Genomic DNA, 11,685 nt, shown 5'->3' on the forward strand with positions numbered 1-11,685 from the left:
TCTCCACTGGCTATGTCCCTAAGGTATGGAGAATGGCAGATGTAGTAACCTTAGATGAAGGTGGTCCTTCTACTGACCCTGGGAATTACAAGCCTCTGCTTTACTAGCATATAGACAACTAATAAATTTAACAAAACAACTTATCACCAAAGATAAGAAAACCTATCATTCATGCAGTCGTAACATACATACTTATATTTCAAAACTATTCTGGGCCTCAGTTAATAAACCGTTAAATGCTCTTCAAACTACATAGCCATCGTCCAACACACAGAAACAAAATTATACCACATACAACCAATTCAATACCCACTTTATACACATGGTGCTAACATTAACCAGCCAGGTACTTAATCGAGCTCTTGATGTCTCTGCTTAATCAAATAACTTCCTTCAACATTTCCCTTTCTAACCATTTGCTGCAGATAGCAACAATACCTGAAAAAATTAAAGCCTACTATTACCGCCCTGACATCTGCTGGCAAATATCTTAAAATAACAATTGATGCTATTGCATATCCAGTTTCAGTTCTGAAAATAAAGTCCCCCTGCCATGGAAAAAATCATTCATTATTCCATTGCAAACAGTGGAATCAACACAGATCTCTCAAACTATACACTGAATGACATTCATCTCCTCTATGAAAAATGTTAGAAAATCATATTCATGTGTAACTTCTCATCTAATAGTTAACCAGCTTCTGTCTTCACCCAACACGGCTTCATCCTCATCACAGCACAACTACTGCTTTGCTGAATTTTGTTAATACTGTCAACATCCATAGAAATGCCAGAAGCCTACTCACCTCCATCCTCATAGACTTATCAATAGCTTTTGATACTGTCTCCCACCAGAAACTGTTACAAAAACGCTCATCCTTTGGGCTCACCAGTTTTTCACTGCAATAGTTCCAGTGCTACCTCTGAAATGGTGCACAAATAGTGAAAAGGAAAAATAATTTTCCAGTAATTACTGGTGTCCCATAAAGATCTATTCTAGGTCCCATAATTTTCAACATATTCATCAATGGCCTCTACACCACTACAAAAATGTTACCTTAATTCAATATGAGAATGGCTAGACCATAATCTGACCTGCTAAATCTCTCTGTCTAAACTCCAAGAACTTGCATAACAATCCTTCTCATCAATTGAAACATGGCTAAATAATTCTAACTACTGTTTAACCCTAAAAAGCTAAATTACTGCTCTTTACCACAAAACAACTATCTAGCACAACACTATTCAGTAACATCTCTGTCAATAACATTGCGATAAATCAAATAACAACATAAAATTACTGCATGTCATCAGAGGACCAGTTGAAATATGACTACTCTCTATTACACATGGTTAAAAAAATCATTAAAATCTAGGTACATTATACAGAGTAAAAGCCTACCTCATTAACATAGTCAGAAGACATATAGCCTCTCCTTTCTTACTGCCATCTCTCCTCTACGCTGCCCCAATCTTTTCTAAACTTCAAGTGTCACAGCTGCCCAAACTTGAAAATGTTACAATAAAATAGTCACATTTGCAGTAAACTATAACAACAGGACACACCACTGCCTAGCACTCAGAGAATTAACCTGGTTAGACCTACCACATCACCTAGCTCATTTTCAGGTAACTACAATACACAGACTTATCTATAAGTCAGAAAATTGCCCAGCCCTTAACAACTTAATTCAACATTACTCCCCCCCCCAGTAAAACTATGCTCTAGAGAAAAATCCCTAATAACTATAACCAAATCATCTAATGCTGCAGGTGACTCTCTGCATTACAATAGTGTAGCTAAAATATGGAGCTATATTTCCTGATATCCTGTTGCCACTAAAATCCGTTCAGAATACAAATGCATTTCAAACACAACTAAAATACCATCTGTTGAATCATCAGATCTGCTCATGTATATCTCCAGGATAAATACCAGTGTTATCTTCAACTTGTCATATTGTTAAACAATTTCTCTTCATTCAAAATCCTATGCCCCACAGCTAGTGTTCACCAATACCTGAATAGTTTTACAAGTATCTATGAGCTATATATTCCCGCTATTGGGCGGCACAGTGGTGCAGCGGTTAACGTTGTCGCCTCACAGCAAGAGGTTCTCCGGTTCGATTCTTGGCTGGGGTGCCTTCTGTGTGGAGTTTGCATGTTCTCCCTGTGTTCGCGTGGGTTTCCTCCGGGTACTCCGGTTTCCTCCCACATTCCAAAGACATGCATCTGGAGCGTTTCTCCCCGGGCCTCCACTGAAAACAGGCTCTGTGGAACCTAGTCGGACATTCCCGGTCAACAAATGTTAAAAAAATAAAATAAATAAAAATATATATTGTGATCTATTTGGCAAACCCACTAATATAGCTCTGCAAGTACTCAGTGTTCAACATCTACTAATGCATAAGTTTTTTTTAATATTGTAACAGTTGCCTTTATTTCATATGAATTAGCAAATGTAGGCAAAATTGTTAATGTGTATTATTTAATATCTGTTCATGTATATTACTGAATAGCTGTTTAAAAATATATGTAATATGTTGAAGTTTTTCTTTCTTGGACTCCGCTGAAAAGGGTTTTTGACTAAACCCAATTGGACAAACCTGGTAAACAAAAGCAAAATAAATAAAAAAAAAAAGCAAAATTGAATAAATCCTGAGAACCCACTTCTCAAACAATTGGCTTTGTTCATGCTACTCCCCAGGTTAATGTGCACCAATACCATGTTCAAGGATTCTACTAAAGGTCTCCTAATTCCTTTCACTGTAAAGCCTAATAATCACTGGTTATTTCTGTAACAAAATATTGAGAGTACTCATAATTTAGAAAGACAAAAAAAAATGTTTTTTTTCTTGTGTTTATATTTTATATTCTATATAGACCCTACTACTAGAATGCTGTATGCTGACTTTACTAAAGGAATTGTAAAGCTATACATAACTTATGTTTCTATGGAACCTATATCTCTGTATGATATTCTTGTGTAATTTCTTTATGACATGCTATTGGAGCTTTTCTCCCCGGGCCTCCGCTGAGAATGGGTATGTGTCCAGTCGGACTTTCCCGGTTAACAAATGTAAAGTAAATAAATAAATAATAATAAAAATATATAATAAAATAAATTAGTCTTACTAATATTATTTATAAGGTTTGGTATGTATAATATGATATAGGTGACCTTGTCTTTCTGCATAAACATCAGTTTGGTTTTGTAAAAGGCAGATCTTGTCTGCTCAACATGGTTGAGCTCTTTGAAAGGGTTACTGACGCCATGGATAAGAGACATACAGTCTACACTGCTTACATGGTCCTTGCCAAAACCTTTGACACTATTCCTCATGCTGGGGTTACTGACAACTTCTCCAAACACAGCATTAATCCATCCATAGTTTGGTGGATTACTAGTTAGCTGTCTGAGAGAACCCATACTGTTAGGTCATTTACTCTAGAAAGAAAATGCCACCATTGGTAGCCCACAGGGTTCTGTTCTGGATCCCTTCCTCTTAGGTATATATTTCTGTGACATAAACGCTGATAGCAAGAGACTGTAGTTAACCATTTTTGTAATGATTGTAAACTGCAGCATAGATTTCTTTGTTAAATGTAGCTTCACTACTGCTTTCTATATAGCTAACATTACACTTAAATTTCATATATTCATTAGGCACTTGGGTATGTATGTGGATAAGCAGACCTTCCTTTGACTACCACAACTCTGTGGTGGTTAGAAAATCCTTCTGTCTTGCATACCATATCCTTTGTGATATCTTTCCAAGGTCCAAGTAAGTTATAATCCCAGTTTGTTCATCCCTTACTTGGCCCATCATTGAATATAATGCACTCCTTGGCATGTATTTGACTGAGAATCTAAAGCAGCTTGAGATGCCTCATTGTTTCCTGACCAAAACATTTCTGGTCTCAGTACCTTTAGCTGCTCTGATACACTAAAAAGCTCTGTCCCTCCAGTCAGTGTTACATAGAGTCTTTACAGGCAATTTCTGCTCATCCTTCTATGCTAAGAATTTATTTTATTTTTATTTTACATTTGTTTACCGAGTAGTGTCCAATTGGATTGGTAGCCCGTTTTCAGCAGAGACCCAGGGAGAAAAGCTCCACAAGTACAATACAATGTAAACAATTTAAACAATACAATTTAAACAATTTAAACAGTACAGAATTTACAGTATTAGGACTTTGAGTAAAACTTTCTATAAACATCAAAGTAAAACTAACTAAAAATATTGCACATAAGGAAAACTATGTGGAATCTAAAAATTACAGATTCTTTGCATGAAATTTGTAATAACATGAAACTGACAGCATGCAGCTAGACAGAAATATGAGACAAATAAGGAGTGGAAAGATTGGAGAGACAAAAGTTACAAGAAGGAAGAAAAATGAAATTGACATAGAGTAGACAGCCATTTATAGCAAGAAGCAAATAGCCATGAAATGTATACAGGAGAAAAGTGAGGAGGGGAAGAGTATTAGGAGATATGAAAAATTATCCTGGCGAGCAACAGGGGCAGAGCCAGTTTTTTTATGAAGTATTGTTTTAAGTTTGATTTAAAAGAGGGATAGGAGGGAGTGCTTTGTATGTTTAGTGGAAGAGAATTCCAGTTCTTAGCTATTTTGTTTGAGTATAGGGAGTCCCCATGGTAGTTATGAGAGTTATTTTGAGCAGTGGTTTGTCAGAAGACCTGAGGGACCTACTGTTAATGTGTGGTATGACCAGGGTAGAAATTGCGGGGCAGTGGTTGGAGTTGTGAATAATTTTGTGGGTGAGGGTAAGTCGGTTTAATGTTAACAGGTTGGGGGAGGTCGATTCAGTTTAGTTGTTGAAAAGCAGTACAATGATGGGCTTTATGTGGGAGATTGGTGACAAACTTCACTATTATGTTGTAGCAGGACTCAAGGTTTTGGAGGTTGGCTTTGCGTAAGTTGGTGAAATTGTGTGAGTAGTATAGGAGAGTAGATAGAAGCTGAGCTCTAGCTGTGGCTAGCCTGGCTCATGGTGTAAGATATGTTTAGTCCTATAGAGAGCACCAAGTTTAGCATGGACTTTTTTGATTGTTTGGGATATGTGAATATCAAATTTTAGCTGGTCATATATTGTAATACCTAGGAGTTTGGCCTGGTTAGTTGGCTTAATTTTGGTACCATTAGTGGATAGAATAGAGAGGGGTAGAGAGTTGTATTTGATAGCTTTGTTTGTGAATATAATTAACTTAGTTTTTTTTGGGTTAAGAATGAGTTGGTGATTTGAAATGCAAGATTCAGTTTCCTGAAATGCTTTTTGAATCTTATCTTGGAGTTCTAGTGGGGAGGGGACCGAGACGATAAGAGATGTGTGTGGTCAGTGTACTGTATGATCGAGGCAAGTTGGGTTCAGACTTTAGGTTATTGGTAAAGATGATACAGAGAAAGGGCCCAGTATGGATCCTTGGGGTACACCAGTGTATACAGGCAGTAGAGGGGAGAGATTGTGCTCCCATTTAGTAGCCTGTTGCCGGTTAGATGGGTAACTGTGAAACCAAGTTAGGGATGATGGACTGAGGTAGTATGTGGCAAGTTTATTGAGAAGTAGCTGATGGGAGATGGTGTCAAAAGCTTTTGACATGTCCAGGAAAATTGCAGAGACTAGTTGTCCATTGTTCATAAGGTGGTGAATGGCATTTGTGAAAGCTATTAAGACAGTGTTAGTACCATGCTTAGGACGGAAACCATGCTGGGTGTCTGCTAGTAGGTTATTTGATGTAAGGTGACTTAGGAGCTGTTGCTGAATACATTTCTCAAGTATTTTGGCTATTGCATGGAGGATTGCAATGGTGCGTTAGTTAGTGATTTCTCTAGATGGGCCATCCTTGTGAAGGGGAATGATGTGAGAGATTTTCCACAGGTGGGGCACACATTGTTCGGAGAGTGAACAATTGATTAGTATTGAGATAGGATAGGCGATGGATGGGGCTGCAATTTTTTAGAAATTTATTAGGTAGCTGGTTGGCAGCAAGGCAGCAGGGTTTTAGTTTGCTTACGAGATTTTTAATGTAGGATATTTGAATAGGTTTAAATGAGAAGGATTCTGTTGTAATAGTTGCAGGGGAGGGGACTGTGAGTGGTAGGTGCTGATGGCTTTCTAGGAGGCAGGAGATAGAGTTAATGAAATATGAGTTGAATTGTGAGGCTAAGGGTCTGGAGGTATTGGATGTGGAAGGGGAGGGGGTAGTAGGTCTACCAGTGTTCAGGAGGTAGTTGATTGTTTGCCAGAATTTTTGTGGGTTGTGAATGTGCTTTTGTTGAGAGGTTAGAAAGTGGTGTTTTTTATCATTGTTGACTTCTTTCTTAGTTTGGTTTCTAAGTTGCTGGTAAGGGGTCAGATTGGTTTTGTTTTTGGCGGATAGGTATAGGGCTCTGGCTTTGTTTCTCTGTTTAATTAGTAGTTTAGTATCAGGAGACAGCCAAGGTAGCTGTTTTGATTTGGTGTGTATTTTTCTGGTGGGGGTAAGTCTATTTAGGATATCAAGGAATTTAAGAATTCTACTGCATGGTCCAGTTGTAGATTTTGTAATTGTGACCAATCACACTTTTGAAGTAATTAATTAAATAAGTCTGGGGGGGGGAGTGTTTTTTTTTACTGCGTATGTATTTATAGGTAGTGTGGAATTGAGTTAGAGTTTTTTTCCTTAGCAGAAATGTAAGGGTGGGTAGACAGCCAGATTGATGACTCAGGTTAGGCTTATTAGTTAATATCCAGTCCAGCAGTGACAGTTTATTATTCTGTTTATCAGTGCGAGTGGGACAGTTTATAATTTGGGAGAAGTTATAAAAGTTGATGTAATTTGTAGGTCTGACTCTGGAGCAGGAGAGCCAGTTAAGATTAAAGTCTCCTAGGATCATAGTTTCTTGATTGAATAAGGAGGCAGACCAAGATAGGAGAAGTTCTACGCTGTGAAGATTATTTCCAGGGGGCAGATAGGCAACAATAATGATTATAGATTTGTAGGGATTTATTTGCAGGTGGGTGATGAGGATTTCTGCATTGGGGATGTCTGGTGATGTATAGCATATTTTTTCTACTTTTAGGGAGTATTTAAACGTAAATGCTACACCACCACCTCTTTTGTTTAGTCTGTCTTGTATGATCCAGCACTCTTGGAATTCTTTTACCAAACAAGAACCAGTGGTAAAATGAACACCTGTTCTACTAACCTAAACCTAGATACCCCTGTCAGTTGCTCAGCAGGTAGTACAGTTACCTTTTGTGCAGACAATTGTGGGTTCTGTTCCAACACCAGTGCAGTATAAAGGGCGTGCTGCACTCCTGACTGTGTTGTCCAATGGATGAGACATTAAAATAAGGTTTCGTCTGGTTGAGTTGGTGATAGCTCAGGTAAATGTAAAAGGTCCCATGGCATCTATTGTAATGAGTAGGGAAAGTTCCCAGATGCCCTGGCCAAATTTCTCTTAGTAGTTTAAATACCACCTCGGGTCTCCTGTGAAAAGAGGCCACTAGCCTATTGGGACTAACCAGTTTAACAAAAGATAAATGAATAAATTAAAATTATTGCCACATCAACACCAAATGGCATGACAGATACCTAACTCAATGTATATCTTTTTTTCTGAAACTAACTGACCTTACCTATCAAATAGAGTTCTTCCTTAGCAACTTTTGAAAAACAGTCTGGATGAGTGATGACAAAACTTTAGAGGGGATATGTGGAGAAAAATCTACTTAAGGAGGGCTTGTTAATCACCCACAGTATCAGCTGATGTGGTTCAGATGATTTCATTTGGTCACGTGCTTCGTAAAATCCAACAAACCTATGAATCTGTATAACACATTTGTTTTAGGAATATTTACATGCATGTTATGCCTCTGAGGCGTGACATTGTGCAATAGCTGGTCCTGCTCCTTCAAGCTACAATACAGGTATTTCTGACAATTTTAGGCCATTAACTCTTACAAGTCTTAAGAAATGTTCTGAAAGAACTTTGTTACCCATGATGCTTACAGATCTGTGACTGAAAGGACTTTGTTACCCATGATGCCTACAGATCTGTGACTGTGCCTCAGTCTTAACCTCACTCAGGAAGGAATTATATCTGTTTGATTCTGTGTAACTAACCTACTGAGTTTTTATAATAACACGTTTGATGTTGTTGTTGTTGTTGTGGCTTTCGGCTTTTCCCGGTTAGGGGTCGCCACAGCGGAACTCCGGTCCGCTAATGATTGGCAGTTGATTTTTACGTACCGAGTTGCCAGCCCTGACGCACAACCTTCAACGAAGGTACGCCCATTCACGCATGTCTCCACGCAGAAGACGCTTTAACTGAGAGTTGAACCGGACAGCATCTTACTGTGAGGCGACAACGCTACCGCAGCACCACCATCGCAATAACACATTTGATGTGCTAGGTGAAAATTACCAGTAAATATTCTGTATGTGGATCCTGACAAATCTTTTAATTCTTTTACAGATCTTCATTTACTCAATACACTAAAAAAAGCTACAGTTTAGCTCTTATTTATAAAACTGGATGATCTGCTGTCTGCTGTCTGAAGCCCACAAAGTTTTGAGTCCAAGCATGGGATACATTTCCCAAAAGTAGAAAGATACAAAGCGGTTAGTTGCAAGGTTTTGTTCTGGACCCATTTTTATTCATGCAAATGTATCACCTTCTAGATTACTCTGGAGAAACATATTTGCAGATGATTCTAAAAAAAGGATTGATGACAGTCGCTATTCTGAAAAATAAGAAGTTAGCACAAGGTTATTTTGGTGAACTATTTTGGTGTGTAGCACTGAATGTCAGAGAATGGACAACCTGTAGATTACACACTGAATGGAAAACCAACATTCTCCAGCAAGGTTTTAATCTACAGAGAATGCTCACTTAAAAGCAAGTCGGCCACTTCACAGCAGCATATTAGGCTGTCGTGGAGCTCAAACTGAAAGTAACCTAATGGCCGCTGTTATTTTTTGATCGTTAGGCAACGCTTCTGCTGTTTAGCAAGTGTAAAATTAAAATAAACAAAAAAAAAGTTGAAACTGTGTGTGTGTGTGTGTGTGTGTGTGTGTGTGTGTGTGTATGTGTGTGTGTGTGTGCGTGGTGTGTATGTGTGTGTGGTGTGTATGTGCGTGTGGTGTGTATGTGTGTATGTGCGTGTGGTGTGTATGTGTGTGTGTGTGTGTGTGTGTGTGTGTGTGTGTGTGTGTGTGTGTGCATGCACGCGCAAGGGAGAGAGAGACAGAAATATCAATCGAGCAGTGTGTGTGCGCGCGTGTGTGTGTGTGTGTGTGTGTGTGTGTGTGTGTGTGTGTGTGCATGCACGCTCAAGGGAGAGAGACAGAAATATCAATAGAGCAGTGGATGCAAGTTATTTAAAATTATGAGTTATCTATATCTCTCAACCTCTCACTACAAGAAATGCAGATAAAGCCTAAAATAATGCCGGAGTAAAGGCTCAAAGGGACATATTTTAAATATTGCTATAATACAATTAGAAAGTTGGTGTAAGAGCATTAAAGTCTGAAACTGTAATATAATTCATTATTTAGTGATTTGAACTCCAGTGATTTGCGCGCAAACCCCAACTTTTATGAGGAAAACACCAATAAAATGAGGCAAAAAATATGGACATTCTGTGAAAATCTGTACAGTTGAGAGGAATGTGTATGAAACTTGTAACAGCTGGCATTATTAACTTAGTGCAATCTTGTGTTTTAAAGGTACTTGTATGTGTGTCAGAGAGAGAGAGAGAGAGAGTGTATGTAGACATTAAATACTTTAACCAAACATATCTTGGATGTAAAGTACTTTACCCAACAACAGTTAATATAGTGCAAATTTAAAACATTAGGCGGAGGAACCATTTTACATCAAAAATATTAATAAAATATATATAGTTAAAAATAAATAAATAAATAAATACAAAACAATTTAACAGACAGCCAATTCTCTAAGCACTGTAATGCCCTCCAGGGTGTGTGCTGTTGTGGAAATAATGCCCTTCCAGGGATGTAAAGACCCTCCACCTGTGATGTCAGGGCTCAGAACACCCCTGGGGGGGTATTTCCACAATAACACAGACCCTGTTGGGCATTATTGCTTGCATATTGCATACAATACAAAATGTGTTTGGTTATACACTTAGGACAGAACAAGAACTGCCCATAGTCTTTTAATACTAAGGTTTGCAGGCAGGTAAAGTTAATGATCTTGGTGTCCTTGTGGATAGGTCAGTAGTGTTTGAACAGTCATTAATGCAATAATAAGTACATGCCATCTGGTGATGTATGACATTTGCTTTATTCAGTCTCATCTGGACATGCAGGCAGATCATTCATTCAGTTCTTACAGACTATGGTGCATCATTCTGTCTATATGGTGTGAAAGAAATCGAGAAATTAGAAAGAGTTCAGTGGCATTTTTGTATGAAAATAAGTAACAAGGGAGGAGTTTGTTACACAGAAAGACTTGTATAGCTAAACTTACATATGATGAGATATGGACTTTACAGAGGTAACATACTGTTGATGTATAAGCATTTCTTTGGCTAGGTGTTAACTGCTGCATTAGTTGTAACTTTAAGAAATAATGCATACTATAGAAGAAACAGTTTATTAGTGGGAATATATTAATTTAATAGAAGTCTCGAAAAAAGATACTTTGAAATTAAAGCTGCCATGTTCTGGAATCAGTTGCTGTTATCAAGAGACAGGTTACAAATTTGTATAACTGTAACACACACACACACACACACACACACACACACACACACACACACACACACACACACACACACCAGAATCTGAATCACATTTATTGGCCAAGTTTGCTTGCATACAGGAAATCTGACTCCAGTTTCAGTTACTCCCCAAATATGAATTACATAAGTGACATACGTACAACTATTAAGAACAAGGCAAATGACATACGTGCAACTACTAAGAACAAGACAAAAAGTAAATATATATATATATACATACAAGGTACAAAATGCAACTCAGTGCAAGAAATACTGAAATAAACTCTGAAAGAAAGAAGTATTGACAATATATAGACAATACTGCAGAATCCTCTGAGGCTTGGGAAAAATAATATCCTAAACTAATAAACTGATTTAACTGTTTATGAACTTGATGGCCTGTGGAAAAAATACTGTTCTTGTATCTGCTTGTTTTGGTGCTTATTAATCTATAATGCCTGGCTGATGGTAATAGTTCAAAAAGATGGTGGCCTGGATGTGACGGGTCGGTGATGACTTTCCCTCCCCTTTTCATGACTCTGGAATAGTACAGGTCCTGTAAGGAGGGCAAACTAACACTGATGATATTTTTGGCAGACCTGACCATTCGATGTAACCTGTTTTTGTCATGATTAGACAGAGATCCAAACCACACTGTTATGGATGAGCTGAGAACAGACTCAATGACTGCTATATAGAACTGAATCAACAGTTCCTGTGGGAGGTTGAACTTCCTCAGCTGTTGCAGAATGTACATTCACTGTTGTGCCTTTTTTATGATGGACCCTACATTGGTCTCCCACTTCAAGTCCTGGGAGATTATAGATCCCAAAAACTTGAAGGATTCCACAACTGATACAACTGACAGCAGTACTAAATATAAAGAGGGTGGATAATATATGTATGTATATATATATATATATATATAT

General features: G+C 38.0%; 1 protein-coding gene across 1 annotated transcript in view; it reads left to right on the forward strand.

Annotated features, from left to right (window-relative positions):
• LOC122803946 (D-glutamate cyclase, mitochondrial-like) overlaps nt 1–11,685 on the forward strand; it is a 316,311-nt gene that overhangs the window by 135,773 nt on the left and 168,853 nt on the right. The gene's annotated exons all lie outside the window — the stretch shown is intronic.

The sequence above is a fragment of the Protopterus annectens genome, chromosome 6.part0, assembly GCF_019279795.1.
Source record: "Protopterus annectens isolate FY-2018-M chromosome 6.part0, PAN1.0, whole genome shotgun sequence".
NCBI classification, from domain to species: domain Eukaryota; kingdom Metazoa; phylum Chordata; order Ceratodontiformes; family Protopteridae; genus Protopterus; species Protopterus annectens.